The sequence below is a fragment of the Natator depressus genome, chromosome 8 (assembly GCF_965152275.1).
Source record: "Natator depressus isolate rNatDep1 chromosome 8, rNatDep2.hap1, whole genome shotgun sequence".
In the NCBI taxonomy this organism is placed as follows: Eukaryota; Metazoa; Chordata; order Testudines; family Cheloniidae; genus Natator; species Natator depressus.
In genome coordinates, this window is record NC_134241.1 from 74,712,264 (window position 1) to 74,724,092 (window position 11,829).

The window sequence follows — 11,829 nt, forward strand, 5'->3', positions numbered from 1 at the left end:
ATAGAGAAGATTTGGGGCTTTTAGCACTCAGGGTCCTTTGAGTTGCTGGGATAAACATATTAACTGGATGTTTCTACTGAAATGATCAGCAGTGACAGTTAAAAGTGTTGACCTTTGATTCTGAAATAGAATGAGGAGGTTGAATCGTTGGAGGTTTTTAAGAACAGGTTAGAGAAGCATTTCAAGGATGTCTAGGTTTACTTGGCCCTGCTTCAACACAGGAGGATGAACTTGATGGCTCCTTGAGGTCCCTTCCAGCCCTACACTTCTGTGATTATAATATAATACCCCATAATGCTGAAAGCGGGCAGTTCTTATCTATCTTAAAGACATTGCTTCAGACTGCCTGAAAACTGAGGAAGGCAACAACATTACATAATTTATATTCATTTCACTTTTGGAAGGTTTCCTGTGCTATCATGAAGGCTAGGAACAAAACTCCTTTTAGATGAAAACTTAAATTTTGAAGCATAGTTTGTCAAGGAGTGAGTTCTGCAGCATATTCAGTGGCAATGAAATACACAGGAAAATGCTCTAAAAAGCTTGTTTTCACCTTAATTAGTGTTGCTCCATAATAATGGGGCCCTTTTTTTCTAACTTTAAAAAAAATATCCTGGGCTGTGCAGCTGTCAACCCAAATATGTTATTTTTAGATTAAGGAATTTAAAAAAAAAAAAAGCCCAAACAAACAAAACTGAATGGGAGGACTGAAGTAGGAGATACATAAATCAGCCACCCTGATGCTTCGATATCCATATTGTTTGGTTCTGCACTGCAGCATGCTCTCATTTTTTAAGTGTCAGACCTGGAAGAATCAGAAGTATGAGATGGTAGAAGAATGCAGTGGGTAGGATTCCAGTGTAGTGTCAACTGAGGTAGTAAGTAAATGATATAATAGAAGATGCCAAGTAAGAAAGATTAGGATAGGTACTTAACTTTTCTTGGTGACTGAGATTTCCACTGAGGCTTTCTGTCGTGCTTGGCCTGACATCTGACAAGAGCACATGGACCAGAACAGAGTACCAGGCTGGCCAACAGGTCTACACTAGCAAGCTTACAAAGATCGCTCATGTAGCTACTCTATGCCAACAGGAGAGAACTCTCTCGTTGACATAATAAAACCACCTCCACGAGCAGCTGTAGCTATAGTCCGCGGGAGAAACTCTCCCGCCAGCATAGCACTGTGAACACTACCACTTGTGCTGGTGAAATTTATGTAACTCAGGAGAGTGGGTTTTTTTCACACCCCTGAGCAACATAAGTTTTGCCAACATAAGTGGTAGTGTAGACATGGCATAAGTGAAGGGACATTAGGGAGAGAGCACTGACGCACAGCAGCTGGAAGAATGGCTGGGATATACTGTGTCCTGGAAAATAGCACTTTATTTTAGTTTGATTTTTTTGGTCCTAAAATATGTGTATCCCCTCTCCACCAGTTCTCCCCCAAATGCATATAACCTCTCTGACCTTAGAGAGTCTGTATGGTCTTGAACACTGTATTATACTTGTTTGGAGTATATTGTTTTCTTGAGAGAACTTGAGTTCTTAATTTCTTTTGCTGGTGTGTGGTGGTGATCAGTTGCTGACAAATACCACATAAAAATCCATCTCTCATTGGTAATTAAAAAAATAATAATCTGAGGAATGGAAGCTTTGTATAACATATGGACTTTGTGTTCTGTAATCTATTAATGTGGCTTTTAAATTATTGAAATTTATACTAAACGGATGTCTCTGCAATAGTAAATGAAACTCTAAAACTGAGTATGTAATAAGCAAAAACTTAACAGCTTTAATGAGTGTTGAATCACAGCTAGAGGAAACTGCTGGTTATTTGCCACTGCAAAAATATATTCATTTTAAAGATAGTCATGTGACAAAGGTGCATACTAAACAAGTTTCAGTGCAGACAAGCAAATTTCCTGTTTTCTGGAGTTTCACTATTCTAAACTGAATCCATAGTGTTGATTAGCTTGAGGCTCTCTTACCTTTACAAATAATTTGATTTTCTTAATGGGGCATACATAATACATGCTTAAGTTGAAAAGAATTCATTCTTTTTAGAGTAAAACTTTAAAGGCTCTGACTTCGTTGAGAGTTTGCTGGAGAAAATTTAAAGCAATTGTACTTATTGTGAAAAAGCTGCTTTAGCTGTACTTAACAGCTAGATTTTCAGGCTTTTAGAAGTAGTTTTCTATGTGACAGCTAATTTGGTTACCAGTTTAAGGTCCCAACAGGATGGGGTATGTTCTTAAGTATTACCAATCCTAAGCATTCAAATATCAAGATTTTCATGCAGTCCAACTACTGGGGTTTTAAGAAAATCACCAAATACTGAGACTTGTGGTATAACCATGAGTTTACAACATTGTCTCTTACTACTTATTTATGAATAAGGACCAAAAGTCAGTTTTTTCTTTGTAAGACAAAATACTCCAAGGTTTCTAAAGAAACAGCTTCTCATATGCTTTAATTAAAAATGCTTTCAAAAATGGTATTTCCAGACCTCTATCTTGCCGTTTATAGATGCACTCATTCTTCTTGCATTGATTGCTGTATGCACGGGCTGCTTAGAAAATTCAATGATTCAAATATGGTCTTCCAGTCCTTAGTGAGAATTAGGCTATGTCTACACTGTAGTTTATGTCAGCATAACGTATGTCGCTCAGGGGTGTGAATAAATCACCCCCCTGAGTGACGTAAGTTACACCGACATAAGCAGCATGTGGACAACGCTAATTTGGCTGGAGAGCTTCTCCTGCCAACATAGCTACCGCTGCTCACGGGGGCTGGAATAGTTAAGCTTCCAGGAGCTCTCTCCCGTCTTACATTAGAGAGCTTACAGCAGCACAGCTGTATCGGTATAGCTAAGCAGCTGTAAACTCTCTAGTGCAGTATCTAACCCTCTAGTGCAGTAGCTTTAGTGAAGTTCCACTGCAATTGATACCCTCGTTGGCAATCTCAGTAGAGTCATCAAGCACTGAATACACGTGGACACCTGATGGTCCCTCATAGAACAGAATTGAACACTCTGGGGGCGTGGGGCAGCTTGCGCTGTTGCCATCCAAGCTGTAGTAAAAATAGGAATTCAGATTACAGTGTTGTCAATCAGGCATCTTTCATAGGTACTAAACTCACTATAAAAGTCTTACCGTTCATAATGAAATCATATGATCTTTTTAATATCCCAATGGGTTCCTGATCCGTGACTACTGCTCCTACGTGCTAGGGTAATACATATAATGATACATGAAATAGTATTTTAACAGTACATTTTTGCCATATGCATAGATGTGCTACTTTTGAAATTGAGATTTCACTTTCATTATTAGTTTATCTTATTTAAATACTTTAATTTTAAAATGATGCACAGAGAAAAATTCATGGGGCTTTTTATTTATCTAATCTATCGTTGCTTCCAAAATTTAAAAGAAGGGTATTATCAGGGATCTTGAATTCATATGCTTTGGCTTCTATAAGTGTAAGATAAGCATGCTTCAGCTCTGACCTACGATGAATCTACTTTCCTTCAGGGTAATAGATGGTAAAAAAATCTCAGTCTCATTTCTGACTGAAGATGGACTTTCAGAAATTTATTTTTGACAGATGGTTCAATTCTTTCACTTTCAGAAGAAAATATATGCTAGTATTCTGATAAGTGTGTTTGAGGAAGCAATTTCATTATAGGCACCTATTTTCCAATACTTAAAACTTTCTGAACAAATAATTATGCTTTGGGCATGAAATTTCTCATGTATATTCTCACTGAAAGGTGAATTTCTTTTGATGTTTGATTGGTTAGTAAAAAGCCATTTTGTCATTCCTGAAAGATCTGAGCCTGAGGATATGGTGTATTTTACCAGTTCAGAAACTTGGGGGCGGGGGTTGGCACTCTCTCGCTTTTTCTATGTTTCTTAAACTGTCTGACTTTTAATGCTTTCTGTCTTGTTCAAAGGATTTTGGTTACCAAATCAGAGTTAGTTGCAGTCTCCTCTCCTTCCCCAGCCCCCTTCTTTGGCCAAGGCAAAATCTGTTCCTTTTCCGTAGGATGGGGATGATATTTGTACCTCACAAGAGTGTTGTCTTAATGCATTGTCTATCTGAAAAGTGCTTTGAGATTATCATTTTCTGTTAACTTAATACATTAAGATGTGATGCTTTTGTTGCAGAATTAGATACGAAGATGACATACTTCAGAAATAGTTTCGGTAGAAATTTGGATCATCATGCAGTCAAATATGGTGTAAAGTAATTTGCCTGATTGGTCATCTTTAACCTTAATTACTCAGAAGACTCTGTTGTACTTAAATGTAATGTGATAGTTTGTATGTCACCAGATATGAAAGAGTGCATATTCAAGTAAATGCATTTGGTATGCTTATCTGAATCTGAGATCACACATCCAGAAGTGGGCTGGATATATTCTGATTGTTGGATGGAGGTGTAAATTGCACTTCTCCACACTAGCAAGGCCCACTGCACTTCAGTGAGAATTAACACCTAGTGAGGATAAACATTATTTCTTGGACCTTGGGAGGAGTCCAGAGCTCAGGAGCAGTTTGAATTTTGGTCATGGTTTGACCAGGGCCAGCTTTATTTTGTGCTTGGTGTCTAATCTCCCAAGCTCTGCTAATTGAGGCAGTCGTGGTAGTGTACTGAATTGACACATTTCCTGGCTGCCATGCCAAAACCCCTGCAATGACTGTACTACCCACTTTGTGGGCTGTGATCACCCCCAGTATATCTCCAGTAGAAGGAATAGTATGAACACTTTGCGTCTCTATAGCCTCCTCTCTGGCAGACGTTTTGCCTCCAGAAAGCCAGAATATGTCTTAAGGACTCAAGTTACAACCACTATACTACAAGATTTCAGAGTCACTTGGTGTTAACAGATCAGTTGTCCCAGTTGAATGACTTGAACAATTATCCATTTTCCTTCTTTCTGCAGCTATGTTGCTTCTAGAGCACTTTCAACCCTTGCTGACTCAAGGTGCCAGATACAAGGACGTGGATTCTGCTCTCTGACTTGAGTAGTGCCACACCAGACCATCCGGAAAACTTAATTTTAGCACTTCATTACAGTGGTAGTTAAGTTGGAATTGTTTCCAAACCAGTAATCATAATTGGTTCAAAACTCTACCCATGTGAATTTATAAAAACAAATGAAAAACACGTAGAGAAGGTCTGAGTGATCTTTAGGAACACTCCTTTGTGTCAGATGATGCATTTTAGTAAGTATGCTCAAAACACTCAATCCATGTAAATATCAGGAAGAACCATTGGCACACCGTTTGTTTCTTTCCTTTTAAAAAGAGAGCTTTGTTAAGGGCTTAAAGGAGCCTTCCTCCATTACTCTTTTATTAAATGTTGTAGAATGTTCTGTGTGTGTTTAATTAAATTCAACATGAGTAGCCAAGGGAGAAGAGGGCCAGACCATGTGGTAAACAAAGTCACATCTGCATTTACTGGAATTCTGTAAATTGTGGGTTTCTAAACAAAGCAAGCCCATAAACAGTGGAGATGGTATGATCCATCGTGCTATGCCATGAGTATGGGAGCACACTCTCAACAATCTGCTTTGTAAGTACAAGCAGAAAAGGGGGAAAAGCACTGTGAAGCCTTACATAAGGAACAGTAAATTTCTGTCTCAAGGAGCGGTCAGAATTGCTCTAAAAGGCAGAGAACCAGAACTGCTAAACTGTTCCTTCAAAAGCACAAGTTAAAATTTATAATCAGTTATATATCCAACAATATGAATACCCAGAATTGCTAGCATCCAAAAAATCCACTTAAAGTCAAGTGATTTTGTTCTTGCTTTACACCATTTGGATGTTTTGCTGGGTGACTGGCTGGCTTCTGCTAACATTGTTGGTGACTGGTGGAGCAGGCTGTCTCCCTCCAGGCTGACTGTTGGCAAGTTAATACCAATTTCTCATCATCTCTGTTTCTTTCTATGCCCTTTCATTTTTTAAAAGGTCTTAAACTTTCAGTCTTGTTCCAAACCAGTGCTTGAACATGGTATGGCAATTAGCTTCATTGAAACAACCCCCCTCAAACAATATGAGTTCTTACATGCTCAGCTATAATAATATGAAGTAATGACTCTTGTTTGCATAAGTTTAACATTCTTTTTCCCTGTTGTCTCAAATTTTACTTTGATTGAGATGGTACATTGGCCAGAGAGAGAAAATATAAAACCCAAAAAATCAACCCCAAAATTGTGCATCTTTTCTTCCTCTCTTCTCTCCTGTATTTTTTCGTTTTTCCTATCTTATCTTTTTAATTTCATTCTCTGAGTTCTTGCCTGCTGTGACTCTTCCCTCTTCCCCAGTTCTCCTGTATGCTTTTTTCTTTAGGAAAAAATAGCTTCCAGCCTAGAACAGCGTCTCTTGGTCATTCTTTCTCTTCTCTCACCCATCATCTTTACTTTTCTGTCTTCATCGATGGTCTTCAGGCTTATGCTTTCTGGCTGCATATGGCCCCTCTTCTGCATGGCCACTGGACCAATCCACTAGCCTGACTGTGGTCCTGTCTGATCCCAGAACCAAAGAGCCAGCAGACTAAATTTTCTGTTTCTGCCCTTCCTTTGTTGAAAAGCTGTTCTTTGGCTCTACCATCTTGTCTCCCTGTCATATAGGGGTTCTGTGTGTGAGAGAGACCATTTCTGTATGTAAAATTATGCATTTTAGTAAGTACATTCAAAATAAACAGTTGATATAAATATTAGGCAGCAGTCTTTTTTCTTCAAGGCTTCACTCTTGGGTGACAACAGAGGCACAAGCGAAAACTTGGTGCAGAATTTTAAATGCCTTTCCTGTTGCTAAATGGTGGATCCATATTTCCTGTGAAAAGATTGTGCATGTGTCTGTTTAAAAAAAACAGTGTGCTGGGTTTATGTAGGATTAAAACTGTGCTGACAGGCTTGTTTTCTCTCTTTGATATTGTATAAGCAGGATGAATAAAATTAGCTCACCTTTAAATTGGCTCAATTTTGGGGGCCACCTACTTTCCAGTGTCCCTTTTAATCAGGGTTTCAGAAAATAACAAACCCTATGGCCTTATGAAAAATGTCTAATGTTAATGTCACTTTAAGACGCATGGTTTTATCTCATTTAAGTTTGTACTTGTAGCTTTTGCATGAAAATTTATATTAGCTGTGGGAAAGCATTTTATGCTCTTTACAAATTTGGTTAAATCCTGTTGTTCTGACTTTCAGCTCCAGTGTTTTTTTTTTTGAGTATGTTGCAAATGCCTGTAAAATAGAGGGGTTATAACAGAAATTGACAATCCTCTAACTATAATGATGCTAGCAGGCAACAGTACTATATATTTAGCTCTGTAGTGAGCTAGCCAGGAAGGAGAGCAATATTATAATTTGGTGTGTGACAGTATTACATGGCAAAGGTTGTCATTATGAAATAAGTACTCAAGAAATATTAACCTACTTTTAATAAATACAATTAATAATGTACATAAAAGAATGGAATTAAGTTCATTTTCTATCAAAAAGAATTATTAATGAACAGAAAGTGGACAGCATAGATTTGATGACAGGAAGGTTGCATCTAATCTGAATTACTGAGTGACCTAGGAAGCTTGCTCAGAGGGATTACAGAATAATTATGTTAATATGCAATTATCACCTCATTTCTTCTGTAGTAACCTCAAGATGTAGTGTAGTAAGGGTGTTATAGCAAGTGCTGATAGTTTGCAAAAATACTGATGTTTGAGATTTCTGAGACAATAAGATTAGCTTGAGGCATTTAAGTGATGATCTGTCATCTTGAAGACAGATCTGACCTTTGCACCTTTTTTTTTTAAAGGCTTATAGTATCTAGCTACAGGCAGTTATAGCTGCAGAACTCATTAGGATTTTTCAGAAAATGAGATGTTTTATGTTAAATATTGCAAACAAGATATTTAAGAAGAGTTAGTGGTTTTATTATTTTTTTAAATGTCCATTTATAAATAAAGAAGGGGGGGACAAATTGTTTTGGTTAGCTAAGCAATGGGTCATATCCTACTCTTGGCTACACTGGTGTAAATCTTGAGTAACTCAATACAATAAATAGTTGTGGTGGTGTAAATCTGGAGTAACATTGCTACTAGCAGCGGAGTTATTCCAGACTTCTACTGATGTAACTGAATTTGGCCCAGTACTTATATACAGTTGGATGATAGCACTACTGTAGTAATTTATCAATATTTATTAGCCAGATATTGTAGGTATATATTGTGTAAGCTCTTCAAGGCAGGGACTGTGTCATTCTGTGTTTGTAAAATACTACCATATTTTAGGCATTGCTGCAATCTAAATGACTTGTTATACAAGATATTAGCCAGAAGTTGTACCTTTTTTAAAAAAAAATTGAAATTAGCTCAGCTCTCTATCTTAGAAAAAGAGAGACAATGCTTAACATGAGGGAGAGGGGGCGAAATAATGTATACATTCAGCATTTGCAAAGAAATAGGTGACTTAAATCCTGACACATTAAAGTGGCTAGTACTGTGCAAGTACAGTAAGTATATTTAAAGGTTACGACTGTGCATTTGGATCAGTTTGTATTGTTTATATGCTTTCGTGGTACAGTGTACAGCATGAAGTTTTTAAAGGTGTGTGCTATGAATGCATGTTAAGAATAATACACAATCTTGGCTAAATTGTAATTGCTCTATTGATGCATCTAATTTTGAAAGTGCCTTGGATCAGTTTACACTTCAGGTAGGTCACTATTCTTCTTGAGGTTCAAACATAAACATTCTCTTAAAAATAAGGACATTCAAAGCCCGGTATAAAACACTCTTAAAACCATCTAGCCCTGCGTATTATTTTATTGCATCCGTTTCAGGATATCAGAGTGGGTGACTGTATGTTGTAGTATTCAAGTACAATCCAATAGGTTTAAGTATTGAATTTCAGCCTCAAATCTCCGCCTCCCAATACACTCACAAAAAGACATTTTAAAATCATTGCAAACATAGTTACTTCATCCTTTGGTGCCAGCTAATTGGCACCAACACTTTGTTCATAGGTGGGAGAATGCTACAGCTAGCTTAAAATGATCTGATACATCTTAGTGTTGGAGTAGTATGCATTGGGGGCCTGATCCAAAGCCTGCTGAAGTCTGTGGAAAGACTCTTATCAATTTTGATAGTCTTGATCGAGCCCTCTCTGACTCATTATCAATCTTCATAAACCTGTAACACCTGAAGTAATTTATGAATAAAATAAAAAATAAAATAAAATAAAATTTATGAATAAAATAAAAATATCTGATATAATTAAACTGTTGTTCATCATGGCATTAAAGTAAATTTCTAGCTGGAGGTGGTTGGATTGTAATATTTCCATGTTCCATAATTTTAATAAAATTAAATACTCCGTATAGATTACTAAAGTCTTTATGCCTTTACAATTTCACGTGTGCAACAGTATGGTTTTGTGTCTTCATCTGAACTTGTGGAAAGTTTTCATGAAGCCATTTTTGATAATGAGGATTGCAATCTCCAAGCAGACATGATATTCTCAGTTTGCCACCCTGCTGTTCAGGGGGTACCAATGAAGTTGCTTTAAATGGGAAGCGTCTGTTCTGTCTCTGAGCCCCTAACACCAGAACAGATGGGTGGAACATGGAACATGGAAGGTTTTACTTCAAGAGGTGGTAACAGTGAAGCCACTCATTAACACTGAATTTACCACTTCGTTAGCAACATTGCTTCCTGTTGAGAAAAACTAATATAGGCTCTCAAATTGACTGAGCATACGTTTGTCTACCTCTGTGAATATAATAAGATGAGAAAAATACAAATCTTTTCAGCATAAATAACTTTAAAAGATGAAATCTCTAAACTCTATTTCAGAATGGTTGAATAACCTGATATGATTGCGACTTCAATATTTTATACTTAATCCATGAGAAAATGGACAGGGAAACTGTGGTGCATCCTTAGTTTGCTTTTCTTTTAACTGACATTTGCACTACTGCTTTTTAGTACATGTTTGTGCTACCCATTTTTAACTTGTGTATGTGATGTAAAGACTCCTGCTGGGTGCTGCATTATCGCCATTTTAGGGTGATAACATTGAATATGATCTTATTATAAGTCTTTTAATTACTGTGGAAATTTGCTAATCTCAACATATAATAGAATTTTGAAAATTGGAGAAATGGAAGGATTAAAAATTGATGTTTTGTCTCGTTAAGTTTACTTAAGGATATGGCATAAATCCATTTAAACTAGATTTGTCTTACACTGTTTAAATGATGTGTCATTAAAGTATACTTTATGTATTTGTGACTGCACACTGATATGAGTAATACTATATTACTTATTGAATTGTTCTGAATATTGATACAGTGAAGAAAAGCTTTTGATATATATTGCTTGTAATGGAAAGCATTATACAACAGTACTTGTATTATCGTTTCTTCTTCACGCTCTTCAGCCCAGTTTAGTTTTTATAAGGTGGTACAGAATAACTACGCCAGGAAAATAAGATCGTAAAAAAGCGGCATTGGGGGGAGAGGGAGAAAATTAAGTGTAGCTTGGTAAATCTGTGCTTTTCCTTCTCTGTAAATTGGCTCCAATATAAGTAGTATAGCAGCTGCTTTTCCATGAGGCCTGGCATTTGCTGGCTTTGTGTTAGAAGGAGGAGATTGTCTTTAGAGTGAACTATAAAGGATTTAAAAAAAAAAAAAAAAAGACAGCATGGGTCCATTTTACTACTTTTTGATTTGTTAATAAGATGAAAGTGTACTTTCTTTAACTTACTGCTTGATTTTTATTTTTGATTTTAATTTTAGGAAAAAGGGATGTCAAGTGTGGTCTTCCTTGGTTTTGTTGAAGGACCATTGGGAGGAGCCAGGGATGTTTGTTGTGACGCTTTAATTGAAGGAGACTAGGTGATGACTTTAACAGAGGCTTTCTTTATTCAAAATGTTAATTAGTAATTGAAGTTAAATACGTGTTAACAACAAACAGATAACAAAGATCAAAATTTTCAAAAGTGCTTAGTGATTTGGGCTACCTCAAGTTTTGGGTGCCTAGTTTGATACACCTTTAAAATTCTCTCTCCCTTTCAGTTGCTTAACTTTCACTGTTTGTACCCTTGAGATGTCATATTACACTTGCTCTCCAGTTGGCATAGTGTTCCATTCTAAATGGGGTGGAAATCCTAATGTTAAACCAAGCAGAAGAAAAAATATTTTTGGAGTTGAGGAGGGAGGGTGCGGAGGAAGGAGGGAAAAATTTTTCAGGCCAACTTTACGTAGCATAAGGAAGTAGTGAAAGACCGACACCCAACTTCTCCTCTCTCTTGCAAGACACATTTAAATTCATTAATTGATTCAAACAACCCAAGTCTGTCTGTATACTCAGTGTGCTTTGCCATGTTTACATCCATGCTCATAAACTAGAAATTAGGTTTTTGTTTTCTTCTTTCTGGTACTGGGGTGTTCCTTGACCACCAGAACAAAGGTTTTAATAAGTTGTTCCATAGTAAGTGTCGGGTCTGTTGTGGCAAATACCTTGAAGTGGGTGATGCTTTCAGATACAGAACAAGCTCTCTTGATTAACTCTGCAGATGCTAAAGGAAGCGTTTGACTTTTCTGATGATGCAAGTTCACTGAAATGATTCTAACATAGTGATCTTGGAAGCCTTTATTCTTTTCCAACTGTAGTTTTATGTCTGTAACCATTAATATGTAGATTACAATGTTTATAGTAAACAGCTAAAGATGAACTCTCTGTTGGCTTTGTAATCCACATTAATGTACTTATAAATTGTATTTTCAGTATTTTTTGTTAATAATTCTTTCCTGCCCTTTT

The 11,829-nt window shown here is 36.8% G+C and overlaps 1 protein-coding gene across 6 annotated transcripts in view; it reads left to right on the forward strand.

Moving 5' to 3' along the window:
* The window catches only part of ZNF644 (zinc finger protein 644), a 77,077-nt gene that overhangs the window by 45,961 nt on the left and 19,287 nt on the right, over positions 1 to 11,829 (forward strand). The window contains exon 3 of one of the 6 annotated variants that reach the window (XM_074961350.1): positions 10,806 to 10,904. The exons of the other annotated variants lie outside the window; for them this stretch is intronic. The gene's annotated coding sequence lies outside the window, so the exon portion shown is untranslated. The remainder of the gene's footprint in view (positions 1 to 10,805; positions 10,905 to 11,829) is intronic. 6 annotated transcript variants of the gene reach the window in all.